The sequence below is a fragment of the Plectropomus leopardus genome, chromosome 4, assembly GCF_008729295.1.
Source record: "Plectropomus leopardus isolate mb chromosome 4, YSFRI_Pleo_2.0, whole genome shotgun sequence".
In the NCBI taxonomy this organism is placed as follows: Eukaryota; Metazoa; Chordata; class Actinopteri; order Perciformes; family Serranidae; genus Plectropomus; species Plectropomus leopardus.
Window position 1 is genome coordinate 30,910,601 of NC_056466.1, and position 18,611 is coordinate 30,929,211.

Sequence of the window (18,611 nt, forward strand, 5' to 3'; positions counted from 1 at the left end):
TTTTTTTCTGTAAAATCATTTAAAATATATTTCAGAGGTTTAAATTCTTGCAGAAGGCGTCTAATCACAGCACAGGAAATTGCACGTCATTGGTTTTAAAGAGTTAAAGGACACCAAAAAATATGTGAATCATTTGGAATGCCTTTTGAGATCTTAGAAAATTAGCTTGATGTCTTCACAAACAGGTTAAAAGGAATGAGTAACTTTAGAAGAAATTACCCCAAAATTAGATTCAGATTCAGGTTCATTCTTTATTGTCAGAGGAAATTTGTCTTCACAGTCTGTACACATTCAAGACAACAATCAATTAAATTAAAAAATGTTTAAAAATTGTGAAAAGTACACAAAAACAATCTGAAATTCATAAAATAAAAAAGAAAGAAAAAGAAAATTAAAAGACAAGGCAATAACCCTGAAAATGGCACTTAAAAATTATAATAATTCTGTAAAATAATTTTTTAAAACAATTTTAATAATCATAAATATAGTTTTTGTGACATTTTTCCCTATTTTCTTTAAAATAATTTTCTAAATCCATCAATTTCTCGCAATATGCAGAACAGTTCTTGCCAGGTTGCTCATTGTCTTTTGTCCCAATAGACATCAAACCATTTGCCCAGATTTTGAATGTTTAAATACTTGTGAAGGTGTCCGAAAAGTGATGTCTATCCATTTTTTAAAGGGTTAAAGAGAGCACCCACAAATATCTAAATATATCCACTTTCCACTCAGTTCCTCCTTGTTTCCATTAAGATAGTGAAAAATAAACCAATCTGCAGCATCCTTTCTTTAGCATGTTTGAGTTTAGCATGATCATCAGACATGGGCTTCCACTTTTAGATCCTGTAGCTTGCAAACTTTTTTCTTCAAGCATTTCCATCATAGGAGGAATAATTCCAAAAATGCAAATTTCGGATGACGTATCCCTTTAATATTTATCTCTGTGTCTTCTCCATGGTTATATTCTCATTAGTGTGTTACTCCCACTGCATCCCCCTACTGCCCATGTCTCACAGTTAGTTTCACCTTCTTCCCTGACAATGGTGTGACTTGTTTACAGGTGGAGCTCCGCAGAGAGACTAATAATATCCACAACTGAAATATCACTGCTGCCTACACCACACACGCCGGCTCAGCCAGGGAGAGTGAGAGGGAGAAAGCCAGACAGAGAGAGAGAATCACATTTGTGGTGTTAACTCTGCAACAGGAGAAAGGAAGCAGAAAAGTGTGAAGCGCACAAAGAATGAAGTGTATTTTAGTGCCATCGTTTGCTTGAATAAACATCTGGTATGTGACAGCAAACTCCGAGGGGAGAGATCTCAACAAACACAGCTGAAAGGCAATTTATAACATAACAGTGAATTCCTCGATTGGCTGATCGATCACAAAGGAGAATCGTGAGATAGCACATGGTGTCCTTTCCATAAACATACTCACATACGCAGAATGAGGAGATTTGTGTAAAAAAAGAAATATAAATAAGTATTTTCATGCAACTTTCTGTCAACTTCAATGTTCTTTTACTCTTTCTCTCTCTCACACACACAAACATCACTTTGATTTGTCCTCCATACTCTTACCCATTGATGCCAAAGTGCCTGATAAAAGCTGGGATTGATAATTTAGACGCTGTGTATAACCACACATGTCTATGTGTCTATACACACACATACAGAGCAAATGTACCCATCAGTGAATGAGCAGCTATTGCAGCGTCCTCTGAAGGATCTGCGGCTGCATGTGCTTGACGTGCTACGGAAGCTCCAATGAAGAGCGAGATGAAGGGGAGTGTGGGAGGAGGGAGGAATGCTGGACAGAGGCAATCATCTCCTCATAATGACTATTAAATCTCACCCAAAATGGAAGAGAGCTTGATCCTCCACATTTATTCTCCTCGGCCGGAACACCAACTTTTTAGATGTCTTCATTATGCAACAGCATGCACTATGTTCCCATTACCATTTTCCAGGTGATCTAAATATCATGGTTTTTGTGGTTATGGCTCGAGCAAGTGAATTTCTTTTAGAGACATAGAGACATGGGGCGCGGTCGGGGGGGGATGTGTCTATACACACACATACAGAGCAAATGTACCCATCAGTGAATGAGCAGCTATTGCAGCGTCCTCTGAAGGGTAAAAAAAAAAAAAGTGGCCCAAAAAAAGTGATGGATTTATTTTTTTTTTAAATTAAAAAGTATGTTTTTGTTCTGTAATATAATTTTAAATATATAATTAGAATAACTATAAATATTTTCTGGACATTTGTTCTTATTTTTTATTAAATATTTTTCTCATAATCCTCCCTCTTTTGTAAAAACCATTTTTAGGTCAAAGTTTTTACTTTTGCCAATTTCTTACAATTTGTGGGATGTTTCTTCCAAGTTGGTCAAAGACAAAGCCTCAATAAAATCTAAACAGGTGAGATAAATAAAAATTCAACCCCATACAGTTGTAATAAAAGGAAAATTAGCAAAAGAGCAAAAACAAAAACTTTTTTTTTTAGGACCAGGCTGTAAATATGTTTAGTTCTGCTATGAATCTGAGCAATTTAAAATGAGTTTATGGAGACTGACTCGCTTTTGGCACCAGCCTCAAGTGGCCTCTCAAACGGCGCCTGAAGTTTTTGCCACTTCCATGCTGGCTTCATTTTTCAGTCCCGGAGGTTGCTTCTTGGTAAAGTATTCCTTTATGTTGCACTCAATCAATAATTTTAGCCACACTTGCGGCGTAGCTCTAATCAGGTCTTTCCACCACTTTGGTCCAGACTGAAATATCTTGAGGACTATGGATGAAATGTTACTAATGTCACAGTGAAGTTAACAATTTGGGCTTTGAGTTGAATTGCCATATTGGTTAAACTTTCTATTTATTGCAGGTAGAATGATTAAATTTCCTGCAAGCAAAGGTCCAGTCCTCATGATGTGTACACTGTCATGTAATGAGGAGCAGGCTGACCCAAATGTAGCAGACTGCAGACAGCTCAAACAAGGCGTTATTCAAGGTCTGAACAGGAAACTGCAAATAGAAAATCACACAAACAAACAAGGATCCAGCAAAGGCTGAAATGAAAACCGGGACTTAAATACAATCTAGACTGATTAACTGCACCCTATAGCCCAGTGGGTCCCAACTGGTCCAGCCACAGGGTCCAGATTTCTCCATAGACAGTAGTTCAAGGTCCACACATTTGATAAATTACCACATTTTCAATTTTATTTCACAAAATGTGAACAACCCATGGGCTTAGAACACAAAGAAAAAAAAAGAAAAGAAAAAAGAATAAGCAGAAACAGCACTTCAAAATAAAATCTCTGTGACAGAGTTTCACTGCTTGACATGTTCCCGAGCCACTTGTGGTCCATTCAGAATGGACCCACTTTTGGACTGCAACCCACCAGTTGGGAACCACTGCTACAGCCTACCCCAACATCTAGCAAATAAAATTAACAACACACATTATCATATAATTTGAGTATTTATTGTCATTTGACAAAGTAGGATACTTTTAACACAAAGACACATTGGACTTGTGTGGAAAACTTATTGACAACAAATTAGTCTTAGCACACATTTCAAGTAAAATGAAGCAAGACAGATATTTTAAAAATGAAATAAATTAAAAGTGCTTCTGTTAGAAAAAGTGTAAACTAAGTGTTCCCCATTTCTTGTCATTATTTTTTAAAATTTTTTTATGTTGGCTTGAATTAAGTTAGTGCCATTCCTATGTGGAAGGGCTCATAGTTTAATAATGATCATAACGGAGAGAGTTGACTCACAGCTGCAACTCGATCCAAACATAGTCAAGGTGTGTCATGCTTCTTTCGTTAGACCAAGGAAAACAATCTCAGACGCAGTCTGTATCCAGAAAGTAGCAGGTCTGTCACTTCATGCTCCATGCTCCATGCTGTCATCTCTCTCACATCTCACACTCTTCTCTCTAGCTCTGTCTACACACGGTAAACAATTGATTTGATGGGCTCAATTAAGTGAAGCTATTGCCGCATTATTTCAATTTCAATCACTTATTTATTTGTCACATGAAATCATGCAAGGTACAACTCGAGTGTGATTCGATTCTGTCAGCTCCTTCAACTTGTGTATTGTGATTTAGTCCTTTTCTGCTTGCTTTTATATTGTAGGGTGCTGCTTTAATTGTCCATGTTTCCAGCCTTGCTTCTGTATGCATGTTTATGTGCACTAGGTGGTTCTAGTGATACATTGCTTCTGGTTGTGGACTTATTTAACTGTAGTTTTTGGTAAAAATGTTTTAGAAATTAAATCCACCACAGATTTAATGAATTCATTGTTGTCATTGGTGAAGTCCACAGCTTTATGAAGATTATTATCTATATCTATAATATTTCAAATTGTTCAATACTTTGGTGTATGACTCAAGGGTGGATAATCAATTTGTCGATCTGCTCACAGCAGATCAGATTAATGGATAAGAGAAGCTGCTTTTTGCAAGTGAAAGCAAACTTTTATACCCCACACAATGAACAGTTGAGTTTCACTTTTACTGCGCCCAATGCTCTGCTTCTCCCCTGCTCCATCTGTGCCCAGAATATGCTCTGTGTTCCAGGAGTGTGGTGTTATGAATAAATGAACTGTATATATTCCAGTAGTGCTCAAAACTGATATTCCCATCAGTCTCAATTGTTATTTATTTGCAATGCTAATCAGCAAATGTGACCATGCTACCACACTAAACAAAGATGGTCAACAAAGTAAACTTTATGCTTTACATATGTGTGCTGGCACTGTTAGTGTGAACATGGGAGATCTCCAATGGACATGTGTATGGGATTTTGCTGAGGGGTGCCGCACAGTATAAATGTGCTCACATGATAACTTACATCAGCAGTTCCCTCAGCCGTTTATCCAAAAGAATGTGCACTCCTTCGCCTCAATTTCTCTCTGGACTGAATGTGCCAAAATTCCTAATATCTCACTTTGAATGGTGTCTGACATCCAGTTGTCTCCTCTCTAAAGCCATTCATGTCCCCTGGGCAAATTATAACGTTACATCCACTTGTTATCTATTTCATCATTGTCTGCCATAAAATTCCATTCCAATGGTGTGCCCCCCCCAAGTGGAAGTCTCTCGAGTCCAAGATGTTTTATGGAGCTAAAAAGCAGCCCCAAAACAAATGTCCTGGCAATTATTTGGTTTTCCTCAGCCTGTTTAGCCTGTCTATTATTGATTAGCTCCTACTAATGCAAACTTCTCTCAACAGCTATGTGCAGCTGACCCATAAGCTCACCCTAACCCTTACACTTTGACCTGACATGATGACATCACATCAAACCATAGGAATTAATTGAATTCACACATTTTAAACATACTTTTTTTCATTTATTTTCTCACAGGCACCTTATCATATGCTGCTCAAATGATAGTTATAATGTATAATGTGATAGATGCCACTTGCAGTGACAAACTCACAGATAATTTATCATCCAAATCTGTATTTTACCCCAGAATTCATGGAGCATTTTGACTCCTTGTAGCTATTTGTTCAGCTTTCCAGCCCACAAACTCCCTTTTTGTGTTTTCCAGCAGCAGCAGCAGCAGCAGCAGGCACCTGTCTTCAGCAAATAAATAAATAAATAAATAAAAATAAAAATAAAAAAAGATTTTATAAAACCACTGTACACTACCTGCCAAACACCAAGTGAGATACAGGCAAAGTTAACGATGAGATGGTGAACATTTCTGGCTCTCTAGCAACCTTAAGTGCCAGATATTTTCCTCAGCCGTTGGTGGAAACACCTAAAAGCAGAGTGCATATTGGACTTACATTCATCAGGTGGACAGAAACACAATTCCAAATGAATGCTAATGTTGTGAAGGTGCCATAACAACTTTATAAGGTGATAATGTCAGATGTTGTGTTTACAGCTTGTTTCGCTGCCCCCAAATGGCCAAGAAAATCAATTAATGCAGTTTTAAAAGGACAGTGAGCATGAATTTTTATTTTGTGGTCAAAAAATATTTATGACGAAGAGACAGATTCACAACAAACAAGAGGGCAATAGAGAATAGAAACAAACAGAGGCCTATAAAAAAAGCATGAGACCTCCAGAGACAAAAATATTGAAGAGTGCGCTGTCCTTGACAACAGTATTTGTTTTTCAGTTCTTCTGATTTATGTGGCTTAAAATGTCCCTCCAGAAGGAATGCCAGGCCTCAGTTGCAGAGATTTCAGCCTTCCTGTCATATATTCCAGATTACAACATCCAACAGATTACTTAATCAAGGCCTTTAATTAACTGTCAGTGTTTTCCTCATAGAGTGGCTCATATGATATCAAAGGAATTAGTACCTAACAAACACTGTCACGGTAGGTACTGAATATTAAGTTATGTTTACCTGAAGTCACCGCCCTATTGTAAAGTTACTTGGGTTTAATGGTTTAAGGAAGTTGTTCAGGATGGTTAAGTCAGGTTAATGTAGGTGACAGGTACTTAATGTAAATTTACATAGATAAAGTTTAGGAAAAGAATTGTGGTAGGGCATGGTCACAGTATGTACTTAATGTACAGTCACGTAGGTTATGATTTAGGCAAGAAAAGTTGGTTAACAGAAACATGGTTGGGCATGCTTAACATAAAGTTGCACTTACCATAAAGTTATGTACTTAATGTAAAGTTACATAGGTTATGGTTTAGGGAAGAAAAGCTACATAGGTTGGTTTGGTAAAATTAATTAGCATAGGTAAGGTTTAGCGAAAAGAATCGTGTTTGGGCATTGTCACATTAGGTACTAAATGTAAAATTTGTGTGAAGTTGCATAGGTTAGGTTTAGAAAAGCAAAAAGGGTTAAGCATAATCATAGTGCATACTTAAAGTTAAGTTACATCCTTAATGTAAAGTTAGATGGGTTACATTTAGGCAAGGAAAGTTATGTAGGTCTGGTTTAGTAAAGTGAATTTACAGGCTAGGTTTTGGAAAAGAAACATGATTGGGTGTCCTCACATTATACACTTAACATAAAGTTATGTACTTTACGTAAAGTTACGTAGGTTAGGTTTAGGCATGTAATGTGTAATGTGCGTAGGTTGGTGTAGGAAAGTGAAGTATTGCAGGTTAGGTTTAGAAAAAGAAACATGGTGACAGCATACTTTAAAATAGCTTAAGTTTACTTGGTGTCACATGGTACACAAACACCACTGAGATTTTGACTTTCGCTCTTTACACACTTCTTTACTCCTCCCAGTGCATTGGTGATGTGATTGTAGCCTTGCCGATTACATGGGTTTCAGACAAATTTTGTTGCGTTACTACATGATCAAGGCATGAGAACAGTCTGTAATTGATATTTGGCAAAACTTGTGGTGATCCACAAGTGCTGTGATAATGATAAAATGTACTGATTTTAGGGTTTAGGTTCCTAAAGGGTCTGGAAGTGTGCTGAAATTCTTCTGTCTGTGAGTGCTTATTCCAAGGGAGAATGTCAGGTAGGATATGAATTCAGGATATATATATGATAAACCTTTTTTCTTCTATTGGGACAGTAAAAATGTTACCCTTTATACTCCAGAACATAATTTAAACAAGCCAATAGATACTGGATAGAATATAAATCTGTTTCTTTTTCTGTTGTCCTTTAAATTATCCATAATGTCCAGCCTAAACAGCCTATTAAGCTACCCTGTTTGTCTCATTAGTGGAGATGATAAGAGGGAAAATACATGGAGTATCAGATTGTACTTATTTTATTTAACTGGTTTTCCATTTAGGTCGGGAAACACTTACGAAAAGGAGAGAGGATTATGAGAGAGGCTGGGAAAGTAATGTTTGCCAGCTGATATCACGGGAATTCCTGAATAAATCCAGCACACACACACACACACACAAACACACAAGCATACACATGCCAGCACATACACAAATAACTGACCCTTGCTGTTCCCACGACATCCAGTCTACTTGGTGGTGCAGGAAAGCCCCAGTGATCTATCTGAGAACACAAGAGGAATTCACAAAAACATGAGTGAGTCGGCCCAGAACAGAAATAGATGAGTGGACATGAGTGGCTTTAGTGAAACAATGCCATTTTTGTCATTTCGTTAGCAAGTGATTAGCAGTACTCTATGTAGTAATATTAGGAATAAAGTAATGATATGACATGGATGATTCAATCATTCTCACCTTATTAAATACCTCAGTGGTGAGTCACATAACACACAGGGGTAGTCTTTCTCTATATATTTTTTCTGAGTGTCAACAAATTCAATGAAAAGAAAAACACCAACAATGTGTTAGTCAGCCTCTCAATACTTGCCGACTCCCCTGCCCTGTCTGCACTCAGCTCCAAGCCCACTCATTCCAGCTGACAACCCAGTCTCCTAGAGATTGCATTTATATATTACTAAATTGCTTTCTCAATTATATTGTGAGGTTGGGTTGGATGGTGGGCGTACACAAAGCTCCAAACTTTGACACCAGACACTTGTGAGTCCGGTCTGCAGTAGAGCTGCACAATACATAGGTGTTTTTTTTAATTGTCATCTCGATGTCAACTTGTGTGATAACCACAATGCAGAAGACTGTAATATAGCACTTTGAATTCGGTAACAACATATTAAATTGCAATCTGTGTGTAGGTGCTATTTCAACATGTTCTCATTCCAAGACGTCACATTTTGCCGTTTTGCAGTGGAATTCAGTGTCTATATATTATGCTCTTCTATCAATCTGTGTCTGTTTTTGATGTTCATGGATGTCGCTACCATCATGTCAACACAAGTACATGGTGGGACTACGCTGCCTGTGGTTATGTTTACACAACAAAAGCACATGCACCAATGCTGGAAAGTCAACAAATGCTGGCATGGATGGATAGGATTAGGGGAAGGAGGCAAATGGTAAAGTGTAGTAAAAAAAACATCACATTCAGACAGGAAGTAAATTGACTCCCACATAATAATCTGGTGTTGGTTGGATCCATTCACTTCTCCTCAAGTTCACCTTATACGCACATACGTGCTCCTTATATTACATTGTTACCCGCTGCATTTCAATCTGACACTGTTCAGTGGCATATCATGCAGACACGACAGTTTCTGTCTGGATGCGTTCATAACTGATGTCGGCCATCCATGTGTCATGCTACTGTAGCTGGTGCCCTCCACCTGCGCATAGTAACACCGCAAATGGTTTTGTTTGGCCACATTCTCAGCTGACACCATCCAGTGGCATATCATGAAAACGCAAAGGGTGGCTTTTGTCCTCTGGATCTTACTCTGAAAGCACTGCTAAAGCAGTCGTATTTGACAAATTCGAAATGAGAATGAGCCAGCTAGTTTGTCTGACACATCTTGCCTTATATTATGCAGCTCTGTCTAGTCTGCAATTTGGGCAAGTGTTACGGCGGTGGTTTTAGGGTTGGTGGTGGGGTGTAACATTTCCATATTATATTACAAGAAAGCAGCATCCAGCTAGTCTTAAGTTTACTCCTAAACATTTTGTTGCAAATGAATTCTACATTTATGGTATTTCTAGGAGACATAGTCTCTGCCGAAGAAGTACATTTTTAAACACGGGTCACAAATGTATTTTTTTTTTTTTTTACTACAGCATCTGTTTTTTGACTATATTTGTTCGGGACAACTTACAGCAGGTCTATGTATGTAGGATTGGGTCAAAATAATTACTCTGCCTATGTTCATCAAAAAGGAACATCACCAAGTGCAACAGTGCAGTTTAGTGTGTCGCTAGCAGTGCTTCTAAAAAACATTTAGGTTTGCTTTGTTCCTTCCAAGTGTCCCTATGAGATCAGTGTTTACCACAGAATTAGAATCTATGTATGGCTGTAGCTGATGACATTTTTGTTTGTTTTCATTTTTATCTTTTCTGTTGTTTTTATGGCTCTGTGAGGGCAGCGCTGACAAAGCTGATCAGAGCTGATCAGATTAATGGATGAAAAAGGACTGGCTGCTGCAAACTTTTAGACCTAGTGCAATGTACTGTTAAGTGTTACTTTTAATGCGCCAGATGTTCTACTGCTGTGTCTATGCTCTGAGAGTCTTGTGCAATAAATAACCCTACGGTATCTATATTCCAATAGGGCTCCAAATAAATATCCAACTGCAAGAATGAAAATACGATATGTGACGGGCAGGTGGCAGATGTTTTAATTGTGGTAGGCCGCGGAGGAGTAATATACAGTGTATCAGGTTTTAGCTACAAAGGCACACTTCTTAGTACGATCAATTCATTGCTAGTTTTGGTCTATTTGTGCAGTTAGTGAAGAATAAAAACAAGCCTTATCCTCTAACCACCCCATATTTTGAAGAAATACTAGTGAGAGATGTATTCCAACATTTCTTTAAAGTTGCACTGCTTTTAGCTTACATATAATACATTAGTGCCGTATCTGTTTCTTTAATGATGAAACATCATTTTATCCTTTGGTAAACCTAAAAGTTGTGGTGCCTTCTAATAGTAATGCAGCAGTTGCACTGTGTTGGGAGTTTGTTGCTCTAATAATGACAGTATTTTGCAGAATTCAGACACCATCATTATGGGTTCTGCCCATGAGTAAGACAACCCGTCGCGTTATGATTGTCATAGAAACTGCTTTATAGACTGCACTTTGGCTTTATTTGTGCGACCCCCTACCATCACCACCAACACCAGTCCCAGGACCCCTGCCGAGTTTGACTCTAAAAGCTGTAAATATGCACCTTTTTATCAGAATGTACTAATGAAATATGAATGCATTTGAATTGTTTTTCCAGAATGTTTTTGAGAATTAAAGCTTAGAAACACACCCCAGGTGCTTCATAACAGCAGACATGTAGTTTGATGTGCTTTGCAGCTTAAATTGTTGTTTTATTCTGGTTAAAATGCAGTATAAATTGTACTTTGGAGTGGTGACGGGAGGGAAAACTAATCTTGTAATGTAGCTGTAATTCTGGACAACTTAATCAGTGTTTTTAACACAAACAACCCAATCTCAAGTGTAGAAACCAAAAAAAAAAAAAAAAAAGCAAGGGAAGAAATTGAAAATGAGGCGCAAGCAGTGAAAAGAGCAGAGAAGGAATACATCAAAGATCGCCTGTTTGCAGTTGTTCATTGTCTTATGTTTTTGCACACTCCCAGCTGGCAAAAATGATGTGCTGCTGAAAAGTCCCCATGAAAAAAAACAAAACAAACATTAGCATCATAAAGCATTGCTTGACACATACGTTTTCTGTATCTCTTTGGGAATGATGGTCAACAATTCTGAAGCAAACACTGTGGCTCTGCTAATTGTTTTTCATGCCGTGAGGAATAGATTAGGACCGACTGGTGACAGACTGTAGGCGGACAATGCTAGCCTGGATCCAGCACCACGGAGCGCTCGTTTTTGTTTTCACCCACATTAGTCACATGGGTAAGAATAAATATGAGTGAATGGGGATTCATGAAGCGGAGCCAGGCTGGTGGATTGTTCATGTTGAATTCTGCACTGTTTTTATACATGTGTGAACCAATTATTTTTCATAGCAGGGCCACTTCTGCTTCACAACTCCTTAAAAAATCTAGTTAGTGTAACACGGCAGCATTAGTAGAAGTGGGCCTCCATTCACTTAAGAAAGTGACACTTGAAAGCCTGACAGCACAGTGCTGTGACTTTCTTATTTCTAACTTTAGGAGAGTTGTTCATGAATATAAATCAAGACTTAACTATAAAACACTTGGGAAAAAATATATAAAAATCCATTTTGAAATTTTGTGGTAAGCAGATGTTGTTTTGAAGACTTTTTTGTGAACTGCACTGTACTGCGGATGGCTATTATTAAAGATGCAATAAGAGAATAGAGAATGGGATGCAGAACGGAAAGTTACAAACAGACTGCGCACACTAACAAATGTGCACACTTTCTTGTCTGCACGCACACACAAACATCAGAAGAAATGATGCGTTTGAAGGGCTTAATAGTGGAGATTATCATGACACACACACACACAGATATAATGTGTGGGCCCACATTACGGGCCTGCTCCTCAGGAGCTGGCCCTTCTGTGACATTTGGAAAGGGCAAGAGGAGCATCATTCACTCACACACACATACAGCTTTGACCTCCAAACCATCAGGTGTCAGCATGGCCCACCCGTACAGAAGCTCAATACTCAGATTAACATCAGGAACCGGGATTAGCTTGCCCCTGCAGGTTTTGGACAGCACACACTCGTCTCACCTGGTTGTCATGTAGTGCTTGGGTGCCACCCACGCAAGCGCACAGCACACTAACACATACAGCATCTGGCAGCAGCACACACAACCCAGTCACCAGAAAAAAATGTTTGTATTGTATGTTTCTGCAAAAGCAAGGATGGGGTGGTGAACAACACCTACGTTTTATGACTGAAACACAGCTGGAGAATGCCATAATGTTTCAGTAAACTCACCCAAGTTGGGGCGCCCAGTAGCTCAACTGGTAGAGTGGGCGCACCATGTACAAAGGCTATTACCTTGCCACAGTGGCAGTAGGTTCAATTTCAGCCCACGGCCCTTAGCTGCAGGTCATCCCTTCTCTCTGCCTCTCCCCCTTTCACGCTAAAGGCATAAAAAGCCCAAAAAAGGATTTAAAACAAACAAAGATACAGAAGAAGGCCCAAGTTTGGGAACACAAAAGCCACTGGGTTATGTTATGCTGTGTTGGGGAAAAACCAGTTTCACTTGCAAAAAAAGCTGCTGGAAAAGCAGTAAGTAAGTTTACAAGTAAGTAAAAAACACCCAGGTTCCATGGATCAAACACTACTGGGAAATGCTGCAATGTGTCAGTGAAAAACATCCAGGTTTTGTGGCTAAAATGCCAATGTGAGATGTTGCAGTGTGTGGGAGGAAAACACTAGGTTTGGTGAGTCCAATGCCGGTGGAAAAGCAGGGATGTGTGGGTGAAAAACACTGCATTTGATGTGCCAGTGAAAAACACCCAGGTTTGGTGGCTTAAACGCTGGTTGGAAAGGTTGCAGTGTGCTGGTTAAAAACACCCAAGTATGGTGCAACAAATACAGGTCAAACTAAGGTACGGTGTCTCAAGTACCGCTGGGAAACATGATGAGGGATGGGTAAAAACACCAAGGATCTGATGTTCAGACATTCTTTAAACATGGTAAGCTAAAAACATCAAGGTTCTGTGGCTTAAATGCTGCTGGAAAACTCTGTAATATGTCGGTAAAAAACACCGGTGAGGATGCTGTGCAAGAGTAGGGGAAAACACCAAGGTTTGGATGTTCGAATGCTGCTGGGAAACACCATGATGTGTCAGTGAAAAGAAACCCAGGTTTGGTGCAACAAAAAACTGTGAAAATTCGGTGAAAGATTGGTGAAAAATACTGCTGGGAAACTCCACAATCCGTGAAAAAAACACCCAGGTTTGGTGCCACAAAGATCGGTGAAAACACAGGAAAGGGTGAATAAAAACAACTGGTGTTGTTTGTTGGCCTTGAACAGTTAACTACAGCTTGGCATCTGTCTTATGTTTCAAGCCATCCACCATCCCCTCCACCTCACACTGACAAAATCAGCTCATATACTATGCCATTTTAGAAAAATGAACATGCTTTGGATGAAAAGTACAAATGTAACATATTCTTGCTTTAGAGGAATGGAACAATGCAAACATTTTCTGCTGCTGACTGGGCAGCAACGCACAGATGCACACGGACACGCATGAATAGGTTGAGAGTTATTGTTTGGCATTTACTGATGAAGGCTGACATCAGAGAATGAGACTGGAAATTAATATAGTCACTGATGTCAGGTCCTCACCAGTATGGTAACATAAACATGTGTGCATGTGTTTCAGAGGAAAACAGTGAAAAGGGAGGAAGAGCCTTTAACCCTTGCTGTATATTCATGAATATCCCCCTTCTCTAGTTACATAAACAGCAGAATAATGCATTTTTGCTGTTTGCCATCTCACATTCACAAGCCGATAAGACTCATTCTGGGACATTATTTCTGCTACAAAGTACAGAATAGTTGAAAACTGCCTCAGCAACAAAACTCTGCCCCATCCTTGAGTGTCTGTGCTGTCTTACATAACGATGCCTCACCAGCCACCTCACAGCAAGTGAGCTTGTTCAAAATCCTTAAGAGGCGTCTCTTCCATCTTTTAAATTGTCAGATTTAGCAAAGGATTGCCTGGTTTGACCAGCGCATTCCTCAGCAGTCAGTCAAAATCAGATCATTGATTTTTCTGATGCAAGGTTTGAGGAAAGGGCACGCTAGAAAGTGTCTGAACAAAGCCACATACTGCTGGCCTGGTTTTGAGCGTGACAGCATGTCAGACCTCTACGCCTCCTCCATTAGAGATGCTTTGTCCCATGATCTTCTCTATTTATTTTTAACAAGGAAATCCGGATGCTTCTGCAACCACGGTGTGCTTTTCATTCAGGGAGGTTAGCAGATGAGCTACAGCTCGAGACTGGGGTCAATACAGCAGGTTTGGCTGTTTTTCATCTTCTCTGTCTGTCTGAGAGGCTGCAGCTCCTCTGGTTCGATGAGTCACTCGGCAGGCTGCAGCAGGAAATAACGCTGTCCTACTGCCACCTTGTGGTCACTGGAATTATATTCCTCTCTAAATAACTCAAAATTATCTCATTGCAGTAAAGGAGTATTTGCTCAAGCACTTTTCTCCAAGGTAAAAATGTTTGCTACTACAAGGCGTCACTGAAAAATTATCTTTAATTACCACTGATTAATAATAATTATTTTTCACAAAATACATAGCACCTTCAATCAACTTTAATACCAACACTTAATGTAAATAAGCAAGAGTAACTGTTTTGCTAAACATAATAAAATAAACACCATGTGGCCAAAAGTATGAAGACACATACCATTGTGTTCTTTTCAATGGTTTGAGCTTTAATTATACAACGACCAGGGGTCTTAACCATTTTTCAGTTCAAGGACCTCTTAGCGGAAAGAGAAGAAGAGCAGGGACCCCTTCCTACATATATTGCATAAAATGGAGTTGCACTTGAGATAATCCAGCCCGTTCTCACGCCTACTTCTACACCAACTCCTAAAATATTGCCGCTTAGAGAGTGCTTGTGGCATAAGATCGCAGTGCCAAAAACCACCTTTAGGGTACACATGAAATGCTACTAGACGGCATCAGGTGAGAGTGTGGCAGAATTTGTTTGCTGTGTTATTATTCCCAAGGGGACCTCTGGACACCACCTACCACATCCATATGATACACACTGGTGGCGTCACTTGATAATACAGCTGGATGGAACCTGTTGCGTCTGCATGGAAAGTGGCAGAGCGGCATTAGGTTGAACCTCTGATGGTAACGATGAAATATAAGGAGCGCAAGGGTGGTGAATGGGTCCAACAAACCCTGGACTTTTACATAAGAGTCAGATGTTCGTGTCCCGTCTGAATGTGATGTTTTTTTTCTACACCTTAGCAAGTGCCTCCTTCTCCTTATTCTAATTACCTGTGCCAGCATGTGTGTTTTCTGACATCCAAGTGTTGGGAGCCATGTGCCTGTATTGTAATTCCTCCACGTGCATTTGTTGACAACATGGTAGCAGTATTCCAGAATGTCAACAGCAGACGCAAAAGGATACATAGACACCTAGATAGGTGGATGCAGAAGTCCACTGCAGAGCGGCAATATGTGATGACTTGGAATGAAAATGTGCTGAATATGCTCACACAGCTAATTGCCAATATATTTCACTTATGGGTAGGTGCTGCACATTGAAAAAAAAAGGTGCTGCAAAGTGACTTAGCATTAATGATAACACAGTGTTCAATGGTTAACAGTTAGCCTATCATGAAAGGGTAACATGACCAATTTTCTAACAGCTTTGTCTCAAAACAATGTGGGTAGTATGTGTGGATGAACTTCCCTCCATCTAACCACTCCCTAGCATTTGTTGGTCTTGTGCAGCGCAGTGCATTCTGGTAGTTGTAGGTTTTCTACAAAGTTTTCTTTTCTTGAGCAAATGTGATTGCCACAGTGCATTTTCTGTTTTCTCTGGTTATGTAGCACCAATTTCATTGCACAGACGGCCTAGTTTTATTAGAAGTCCACCTTTCAAGCAGTGAAACACTACTTTAATGTGGTCTACTTTAGTTTAAATTAATAGGTTTTATGAATAAGCCGGTTTATCTTTGCTAATAATATGATGAATTCATGTTCATGTGTGTTTTTGGATGCATTTTTCGAAAAACAAATTCGAAAAAACAAAACACTTAACACTTTAATGAAATTATCAAGCAGTAATTTGGCGGCTACCCTGCTGTAACTCTAAGGGCCCCTTTGGGTTAGCACACCCCCTGCTGAAGACCCAGTATTTAGAAAATATTATATGAGACACAATAGACATTTTTGACAATAGTTTGTTCCAATTTTGTAGCAAAGGTGTGTGTCTCTGTGTGCTCCTTCCTTTTTCAACATGACAGTGCCAACTTTTCACACAGTTAGGTCCATAACAAAATGATTATCACAGTTGGGAGGAGAAGAACCTGAGTGGTCTGACACCTTTGAGATGAAGTAAAACACCAAATACGAGCCGGGCTTTATCACCCAACATCACTGCCTGACTTCACTGATGCTCTTGTTGCTGAATTGAAACAAATCCTCACAGCCAGGTGCCAAAATCTTGTGGAAAGCCTGCAGCCAGAAGAGTGAAGAGTATAATAGCAGCTGATAAATGCCCATGGTTTCGGGGATGATATGGCTGTAGATGCTAGCCTGGTGAAACCATCCTGCTAATGTGAGTTCAACATTGTGTTTCAACATTGTCTGTATCAGTCTGGACCCCAAACATTTTTAGTGAGCGGGAGAACTTGCATCAACAGGCCAACGTCTTCAGTCAAATCCTGACATTAGCATTTGCATCTGCTCCTCTACTACACAAATATATTTTCTATCTGACAGTAATAGTCAAAAAAATACAATTTATTTATATTTACCACTTGTATATGAAGTGTACCTTGTTGACAACAATCCCCGTGAAGTTTTCGCGTTACACCAGCATTGCCAGCATATTTCATAAATGGCAATTGCATCCTTTTGTTCTTGTTTTACTGTTGTTATTGACTATTTCTGCAAAAACTTCAATTATCACTGTGTTTAAGTCTAACGTTAGAGTTAGGCTAGTTGCTGCAAGATTACTGTTACAATTTTGCATGCAGTAGCCTGTATGTTACGTCATCAACTACTCAGTCCCTGATTGGCTGCTTACATTGTCAACCACAGTCCCTATTTGGATTTTAATTTCTGGAAAGTGTTGGGGGCAACAGAGAATCCAGACTGATTTGCAGAGCAAAACAGAATATTGAGCTCACAAGGCTACGTAGACGCTGCAAATATAGCTTCAGCTAGATGCCCTGTACATCTGTTGCATCTCTTTTTTTCTGTTGAACAATAGGCCTATTCATTGTGTCCCTGTTGAATAAACTAACAAATAAATGAATGCAGCTTAGTCCCTCTCGCTCACATTTTGTTACCTTGTAGCATTTGCATTACTTAACTATAGTAAAAGCTGCAAAACCTATGTCCATGACATACTCTTAAACACTCCTGGGCATAGATTACATCCACCTACACACAACACACAGGAGTACACCGAGTTCCAGTGTGCTGTACCTGCCTCTGCTTTCTTTGGTTTTAGGTCCAACAGCAGTTCAACCCAGACACCTGAGAATACAGCGCAGACAAATGTGAGAACAAGACCGAGAGAAAGCAAAGGGAGAGGAAAGGGAAACAGTGTGTGTGTGTGTGTGTGTGTGTGTGTGTGTGTGTACGTGCTAGTGTGTGCATGCTTGCGTGTGTGTGTGTGTGCATGTGTGTGTGAGTGCACAGGTGGACTGTCTTGTGTGTACATGAGGTACTTTCAATTCAGAAGCTGTGACACCGAACTGTCAGTGAAGCCCAGAAGTGCTGACAGGTAGCGTGTACACACACACACACACACACACACACACACACACACACACACACGTTTCCTCATACTGTTGTAATTGAAAGCTGTCACTTTGAGATTTTCTCCTCCACAGGGATTTGCACTGGTTGGCTGCAGCTGCAGGATTTCACTCGTCCCTTGTCTTTGATATTACTCCTCACCTCTAGATTACAGTGCTGACTCTCTCGCTCTCTCTGTTACTGTAGTATATGATACACCAACTCCTTCTCATTCCTCTTGCACACACCAGCTAATAAATGACCGTCCCTCACAATTTTAGCTGTGAAAAACAACAATAAACCTCTGTAGATTAATAAACTGAATTCCTAAAATGAATCTAATTCAGTTCCCTCCACAGTGACAGTAATTGGCTGCGGTTACACCTCGACTCACCCAGGTGGTTGTGGCTTGAAAGTGACTGCAGCTCAAGTATCGTCGAGGCCGAGCCGTCCGGAGCAGAATAATTCATGTTTGTCACTTCACAAGTCTCGCTATTCTCTGATGTCTAAATCTTCTCCTTCCCTTTTCCATTCTCTCTCTGCTATGACTAAACAGTGTAATTCATTCATTATGGATTAGGCCCCTAAATTAGGTTAGCACATATTTAATCATTCATGTGGGCTCACTTCTTTGACTGGCCTGCTGAATCATTAATTGGGAGTTTTGGAGATGCTAATTTGT